This window comes from Triticum dicoccoides, chromosome 1A (assembly GCF_002162155.2).
Source record: "Triticum dicoccoides isolate Atlit2015 ecotype Zavitan chromosome 1A, WEW_v2.0, whole genome shotgun sequence".
Classification (NCBI taxonomy): domain Eukaryota; kingdom Viridiplantae; phylum Streptophyta; class Magnoliopsida; order Poales; family Poaceae; genus Triticum; species Triticum dicoccoides.
In genome coordinates this window covers 552207625-552216796 of record NC_041380.1, presented here as the reverse complement: position 1 = coordinate 552216796, position 9172 = coordinate 552207625, and positions in this window count along the sequence as shown.

The window sequence follows — 9172 nt, the reverse complement described above, 5'->3', positions numbered from 1 at the left end:
GGGGGGGATTTGCTCGTCATTGTTCCAAGGAGTGTCAGACATACCTTCAGAGACAACTAGAGTCTTCCATTTAGCGTTCGAGGAGACGGTTTAGTGGTGGATTCTGGGGGCGCGCACACACACACACACTTAGGGGATGTTTGATTCTAGGACTAGCACTGCCACACTTTGCCACACATTTTTGCCAAACTTGCCTAAGATTAGTTCATCAAAATGAGAGTCATAAGTTGGCAAGCCTAAGGGAATCTTGCCATACTTTTTGTGTGTATGCCATGTGGGGCCCAAGTGTGGCTTGCCTAAGATGTGGCTTGAACCAAACACTCACCTAAGTTGGTCAAACTTGCCTAACCTTAGGTGTAGCAATCTTTGGCAAAGTTAGTCACAAACCAAACAGCTCCTTATACTATATAGATCCATGTGTATGGCGTGATTTTCTTCTTACATGTCTTTAGTACTCATGTTATGACACTGTTGGATACAAACTTGCACACGGGGGAATCAAAATATGTACGTGCAGGAAGCGACAACTTCATGCAACGAACCACTTGTCCTCTAAATGTTTCGACAAGAACAAAAACTTGGATAGCCTCTTTTTTGAAAAATATATTTAAGAAGAATAAAATGCAATTGATGTCTTTTGATTTGACGTGTGGGTTCAACTTATCTCATAAACTTGAGAATGGTTAAATAGGCACCTTAAACTCGGCATATATGTTCAGTTTAGTAAAAAAAAATTGAACGTGCTGGAAAGCATTTTGCACAGTAGTGTTGACTTGGACCTTACTAGCCGTGCCACGCATTTTTGTGTAAAGTCATGGGTCTTCACAAAAATAAACCATTATGATGTCTCTAGCATCTTAGATTAAAGTAAGTCACATGATGGACCCCATCCACCAAATCCATGGCATTTGAGAAAATATTTAATACTACAAAAATATAAGCATTTTGACAGGCATGTTGGTGAAGCAAACATGAAATCATCTAGTCTCACGACAAATGGCACAATGAATCCAATGAGAAGTTGAGCCATACCTCAAACAACATCTTGTTCCATAGCCCGATCACTCCCTCGAATGGTCGGCTATGCGCTCCATGTAGCAAATTGTCCCCACATATTACAAATAAGGAATACAAAGTCTTTACAAACCAAGTCACAAATAGGGGGCAATATTAATGGCAACGATAGATTACTGATCCCCGGATGGCCCATCAAAGTTGTCAAATCATGTTCAATAGAGTTTTTTCACCTTCAAGTCTTCTGAATTTTGTAGTCAGACCGAATATTGATGAGACAACTGATGACCCACAAGTATAGGGGATCTATCGTAATCCTTTTGATAAGTAAGAGTGTCGAACCCAACGAGGAGCAGAAGGAAATGATAAGCAGTTTTCAGTAAGGTATTCTCTGCAAGCACTGAAATTATCGGTAACAGGTAGTTTTGTGATAAGGTAATTTGTAACGGGTAACAAGTAATAAAAGTAAATAAGGTGCAGCAAGATGGCACAATCCTTTTTGTAGCAAAGGACAAGCCTGGACAAACTCTTATATGAAGGAAAACGCTTCCGAGGACACATGAGAATTATCGTCAAGCTAGTTTTCATCACGTTCATATGATTCGCGTTCGGTACTTTGATAATTTGATATGTGGGTGGACCGGTGTTTGGGTACTGCCCTTTCTTGGACAAGCATCCCACTTATGATTAACCCCTCTTGCAAGCATCCGCGACTACAAAAGAAGTATTAAGGTAAACCTAACCATAGCATGAAACATATGGATCCAAATCAGCCCCTTACGAAGCAACTCATAAACTAGGGTTTAAGCTTCTGTCACTCTAGCAACCCATCATCTACTTATTTGTTTGGGAATGTAGTAATTTCAAAAAATTCCTACGCACACGCAAGAACATGATGATGCATAGCAACGAGAGGGGAGAGTATGTCTACGTACCCTCATAGACCAAAAGCGGAAGCGTTAGCACAACTCGGTTGATGTAGTCGTACGTCTTCACGATCCGACCGATCCAAATACCGAACGCACGGCACCTCCGAGTTCTACACACGTTCAGCTCGATGACGTCCTCGCCTTCTTGATCCAGCAAGAGAGGCGAAGTAGTAGATGAGTTCCGGCAGCACGACGGGGTGGTGACGGTGTTGGTGAAGAACAATCTTCGCAGGGCTTCGCCTAAGCACCACGAAAACTATGACGGAGGATAAACTAGAGGGGACGGGGTTGCCGGCACGCGGCTTGGTGTTTCTTGATCTGTCTTGGGTGCTAGCCCTACCCCTTTATTTATATGTTGAGCCTTGGGTCGAAACTTGGAGTAAAAGCCTCCACAAAGTCGGTTTCACCCGAAAGGCAAGAGTCCTTCTCGGACTCCAGGGCCAGACGCCAGGGTTCCCGGCGTCCGGGTCCAGACGCCAGGGACCCTGTCGTCTGGCCCTTGGACTCCGCAAAACTTCCTTTTGCGCTTTCCAAAAACCTTGTGGGCTTTCCCCTTTGGCCCAAATGAAGTGTTCTCGTACCCAAACATTTCGGGAAACATCTGGAACCCCTTCCGGTGAATTCTGGAACCCTTCTGGAGACCAAACACTATTATCCTATATATCAAACTTTATCTCCGGACCATTCCGGATTTCCTCGTCATGTCCGTGATCTTATCCGGAACTCCGAACAACATTCGGTTACCAACATACATAACTCATTTATACTATATCGTCAACGAACGTTAAGCGTGCGGACCCTATGGGTTCGAGAACTATGTAGACATGACCGAGACACTTCTCTGGTCAATAACCAATAGCGGAACCTGGATGCCCATATTGGCTCCTACATATTCTATGAAGATCTTTATCAGTCGAACCGCATAACAACATACATTGTTCCCTTTGTCATCGGTATGTTACTTGCCCGAGATTCGATCATCGGTATCTCAATACCTAGTTCAATCTTGTTACTGGCAAGTCTCTTTACTCGTTACGTAATACATCATCCCGCAACTAACTCATTAGTTACAATGCTTGCAAGGCTTATAGTGATGTGCATTACCGATTGGGTCCAGAGATACCTCTCCGACAATCGGAGTGACAAATCCTAATCTCGAAATACGCCAACTCAACAAGTACCTTCGGAGACACCTGTAGAGCACCTTTATAATCACCCAGTTACGTTGTGACGTTTGGTAGCACACAAAGTGTTCCTCCGGTAAACGGGAGTTGCATAATCCCATAGTCATAGGAACATGTATAAGTCATGAAGAAAGCAATAGCAACATACTAAATGATCAAATGCTAAGCTAACGGAATGGGTCAAGTCAATCACATCATTCTCCTAATGATGTGATCCTGGTAATCAAATGACAACTCATGTCTATGGTTAGGAAACTTAACCATCTTTGATTAACGAGCTAGTCAAGCAGAGGCATACTAGTGACACTATGTTTGTCTATGTATTCACACATATATTATGTTTCCGGTCAATACAATTCTAGCATGAATATAAACATATATCATGAAATAAGGAAATAAATAATAACTTTATTATTGCCTCTAGGGCATATTTCCTTCATTATTACTTCCCAATGCATTCCTCTAGGCCCAAACAATGGTGAAGTGTCATGTATTCGACGTTCACATGACACCGCTAGAGGAGACACAACATACATCTCATCAAAATATCGAACGAATACCAAATTCACATGACTACTTATAGCAAGACTTCTTCCATGTCCTCAGGAACAAACGTAACTACTCACAATTCATATTCATGTTCATAATCAGAGGGGTATTAATATGCATAAAGGATCTGAACATATGATCTTCCACCAAGTAAACCAACTAGCATCAACTACAAGGAGTAATCAACACTACTAGCAACCCACAGGTACCAATCTAAGGCTTTGGGACAAAGATTGGATACAAGAGATGAACTAGGGTTTGAGATGAGATGGTGCTGGTGAAGATGTTGATGGAGATTGACCTCCTCCCAATGAGAGGATCGATGGTGATGACAATGGTGATGATTTCCCCCTCCCGGGGGAAGTTTCCCCGGCAGAACAGCTCCGCCGGAGCCCTAGATTGGTTCCGCCTCGTGGCGGCGGAGTTTTGTCCCGTGAGCTTGCTTATGATTTTTTCCAGGGTAAAAGACTTCATGTAGGAGAAGATGGGCACCGGAGGCCTGCCAGGGGGCCCACGAGGCAGGGGGCGCGCCCCCCACCCTCGTGGATGGTGGGTGGCCCCCTTTGGTTCTTTCTTCGCCCAATATTTTTTATATATTCTGAAACATGCTCCCATGAAGTTTCAAGACTTTGGGAGTTGTGCATAATAGGTCTCTAATATTTGCTCATTTTCCAGCCCAGAATTCCAGTTGCCGGCATTCTCCCTCTTCATGTAAACCTTGTAAAATAAGAGAGAATAGGCATAAGTATTGTGACTAACGTGTAATAACAGCCTATAATGCAATAAATATCAATATAAAAGCATGATGCAAAATGGACGTATCAACTCCCCCAAGCTTAGACCTCGCTTGTACGCAAGCGAAAGCCGATATCGAAAAATGTGTCCACATGTTTAGAGATAGAGGTGTCGACAGAATAAAATACGGACATGAGGGCATTATGATCATTCTTAGAACAGCAACACAATTTCAAGTATGAATCAGAAACTTCATTGAGAACCAACAAACTATAATATCAGTCATTGAAGCAATTGCAATTTATCATAACATAGGAAAGAGTCAATATAAGAGCTTTTCAGCAAGTCCACATACTCAACTGTCATTTAGTCTTTCACAATTGCTAACACTCACGCAATATTTATGGTTATGAAGTTTTAGTCGGGCATAAAGAAAGATAGGGGCTTATAGTGTTGCCTCCCAACCTTTTACCTCAAGGGTAATGTCAACAATAATAGTTCATGAAAACTCACATCCAATGATGAAATGTAAAAGGGAAAGGTGAGAATCACCATGACTCTTGTATGAAGTATAAGGCAAGAATAAAAGATAGGCCCTTCGCAGAGGGAATCAGAGGTTGTCATTGCTTTTATGGTTGGATGCATGAAATCTTAATGCAAAAGAATGTCACTTTATATTGCCACTTGTGATATGGACCTTTATTATGCAGTCCGTCGCTTTTATTTATTCCACATCACAAGATCGTATAAAGCTTATTTTCTCCACACTAATAAATCATACATATTTAGAGAGCAATTTTTATTGCTTGCAACAATGACAACTTACTTGAAGGATATTACTCAATCCATAGGTAGATATGGTGGACTCTCATGGCAAAACTGGGTTTAAGGATATTTGGAAGCACAAGTAGTATCTCTACTTGGTGCAAAGAATTTGGCTAGCATGAGAGGAAAGGCGAGCTCAACATGTTGGATGATCCATGACAATATAATTTATTTCGGATGTAAGAAAACATAACCCGTTACGTTGTCTTCCTTGTCCAACATCAACTCTTTAGCATGTCATATTTTAATGAGTGCTCACAATCATAAAAGATGCCCAAGATAGTATATTTATATGTGAAAACCTCTCTTTCTTTATTACTTCCTATTAATTGCAACGATGACCAAAACTATGTTTGTCAACTCTTAACAATTTTTATTCATCATACTCTTTGTATGTGAAGTCATTACTCTCCATAAGATCCATATGATCTCTTTATTTCTTTTTATTCCTTCTCTTTTATTTTTATCTTCATTCCCTCAAGATCATAGCAATATAATCAAGCCCTTGACTCAACACTAATCTTTATTATATATAGCTCATGGACTCCATTACATAGAAGGATCATAAGGCAAAACTCAAAACTAGATCATACTAAAACTTTATTCTACTAGATCAAGATATTAGCAAAAGGATCGAACTAAGAAAAACGGTAAAGATAAAAGTGTGATTGTGATACGATACCGGGGCACTCCCCCAAGCTTGGCAGTTGCCAAGGGGAGTGCCCATACCCATGTGTTTATGCCTCCTTCCTCGGAGGTGATGATGATGGAGTTGTTGATGATGTAGGCTTGTCGTCCATCTTCCAAGGCATAGGCTCACCATCATAGAAGGATGATCGAGTCTCCGGGATCCTCAAATCTGCAGCCAAACTCATACCCTTGAATCTATTCATACTCACAGTTTTGTTTTTGCAGGTCATAGATCTGGGCTTGGAGATGCTCGATTTTCTCATGAAACTTGAAGATGGTCTCCCCGATGTTCCTGGCATCTTTCTTGGTGTTGTTGGTGAACTCCGTGATCATTATGTGGTTGGCGTCGAGTCCACGCTCCACCATCTCCTGGCACTTGAAAACTTGTTGCTCCATTGCCTCAAGTCTTGTCCCCACACTTTCGGTCCTCCTTGGTCCCTCAACATCCTGGATGTGCAGCAACCCCTCACGCATATCAATGGTTTGAGGGTGTTGCAGCACCTCCGCGAGGTAGGGGTTGATGACCTTCTCGAAGAACTTGTCCTTGAGGGCACTTGGAGACGTCATGGCGATCTAGTCAGAAAAATAGCTCGAAACAAAGACATAAGATATTTGCGTGATACAGTGGTCAAAACCTTTGGGGGATTATATAATGAATTTTTACCGACCAAAAGAAGTATCGTGCAAGAAAACAGAGTCCGGAGAGCGCACAAGGTGCCCACGAGGCAGGGGGCATGCCCAGGGGGGTAGGGCGCGCCCTCCACCCTCGTGGAAGCCTCGTGTCCTTCCCGGACTGCTTCTTATTTTCCTATTTTCTTAAATATTCCAAAACAGAGAAAAATTGCTATTAGAACTGTTTTGGAGTCGGTTTACTTACTGTACCTCATACCTATTCCTTTTCAGAGTCTGAAACGTTCTGGAAAGTGTCCTTTATGTATTCCTCCGGCGTTACGGTTTCAATAACATTAGTTTCAACATTTATGGGATTACCTGAGATATAATGTTTGATTCTTTGACCGTTCACCACCCTCGGATTTGTGCCTTCGAAGTTGTTGACTTTTATGGCACCGGAATGATAGACCTTCTCAATGATGTAAGGACCTTCCCATTTAGAGAGAAGTTTGCCTGCAAAAAATCTTAAACAAGAGTTGTATAACAATACATAATCACCTACATTAAACTCATGTTTTTGTATCCTTTTGTCATGCCATCTTTTAACTTTTTCTTTAAATAGTTTGGCATTCTCATAGGTCTGGGTTCTCCATTCATCAAGTGAGCTAATGTCAAAAAACCTTCTCACCGACAAGTTTGAAATCATAATTGAGCTCTTTAATGGCCCAATATGCATTATGTTCTAGTTTAAGAGGTAAGTGACATTCTTTTCCATAAACCATTTTATATGGAGACATACCCATAGGATTTTTGTATGCAGTTCTATAAGCCCATAATGCATCATCAAGTTTCTTGGACCAATTCTTTCTAGATCTATTAACAGTCTTTTGCAAAATAAATTTAAGCTCTCTATTACTCAGTTCTACTTGAACACTAGATTGTGGATGATATGGAGATGTGATTCTATGATTAACATCATACTTAGCAAGCATTTTACGAAAGCGCCATGAATAAAATCTGAACCACCATCATTCATTAAGTGTCTAGGGACTCCAAACCTCGGAAAAATAACTTCTTTAAGCATCTTAATAGAGGTGTTATGATCAGCACTACTAGTTGGAATAGCTTATACCCACTTAGTAACATAATCAACAACAACTAAAATATGTGTATACCCATTGGAGGAAGGAAACGGTCCCATATAATCAAAGAGCCAAACATCAAATGGTTCAATAACAAGTGAATAATTCATAGGCATTTCTTGACGTCTACTAATATTACCAATTCTTTAACATTCATCACAGGACAAGACAAATTTACGGGCATCCTTGAAGAGAGTAGGCCAATAAAAACCGGATTGCAATACCTTATGTGCAATTCTATCTCCAGCATGGTGTCCTTCATAAGCCTCAGAGTGACACTTGCATAGGATCTGTTCCTGTTCATGCTCAGGTACACAACGTCTAATAACACCATCTACTCCTTTATAAAGGTGTGGGTCATCCCAAAAGTAATGTCTTAAATCATAGAAGAACTTTTTCTTTTGTTGGTATGTGAAACTAGGTGGTATAAATTTAGCAACAATGTAATTAGCATAATCAGCATACCATGGAGCAGTACGAGAAGCATTTATGACATCTAATTGTTCATCAGGAAAGCTATCATTAATAGGTAGTGGGTCATCAAGAACATTCTCTAACCTAGACAAGTTGTCTACAACGGGGTTCTCAGCTCCCTTTCTATCAATAATATGCAAATCAAATTCTTGAAGCAAGAGAACCCATCTAATAAGTCTAGGTTTAGCATCTTTTTTTCCATAAGATATTTAATAGCAGCATGATCAGTGTGAACAGTTACTTTAGAATCAACAATATAAGGTCTGAACTTATCACAAGCAAATACAACTGCTAAAAATTCCTTTTCAGTAGTAGCATAATTTCTCTTAGCACTGTCCAGAGTCTTACTAGCATATAGGATAATATTTAATTTCTTATCAACCCTTTGTCCTAAAACAGCCCCTACAGCATAATCACTAGCATCACACATAATTTCAAAGGGTAAATTCCAATCAGGTGATTGAACAATAGGTGTAGAAATCAAAGCTTTCTTAAGTATTTCAAATGCTTCTACACAATCATCATCAAAGACAAAAGAAACATCTTTTTGTAAGAGATTAGTCAAAGGTCGAGAAATTTTAGAGAAGTCCTTAATGAAACTCCTATAAAAACCGACATGACCAAGGAAACTTCGTATACCTTTAATGTACTTAGGACACGGCATCTTTTCAATAGCATCAACTTTAGCTTTATCAACTTCAATACCTCTTTCAGAAATTTTATGCCCCAAGACAATACCTTCATTAACCATAAAATGACACTTCTCCCAATTCAAGACAAGATTAGTTTCTTCACATCTCTAAAAAACTCGATCAAGGTTGCTTAAGCAATCATCAAAAGAAGTTCCATATACAGAAAAATCATCCATGAATACCTCAACAATCTTTTCACAAAAGCCAGAGAATATAGGAGTCATACGTCTTTGAAAGGTAGCAGGTGCATTGCATAAACCAAAAGGCATACGTCTATAAGAAAAGGTACCGAAAGGGCAAGTAAAATTTGTCTTTTCTTGATCCTC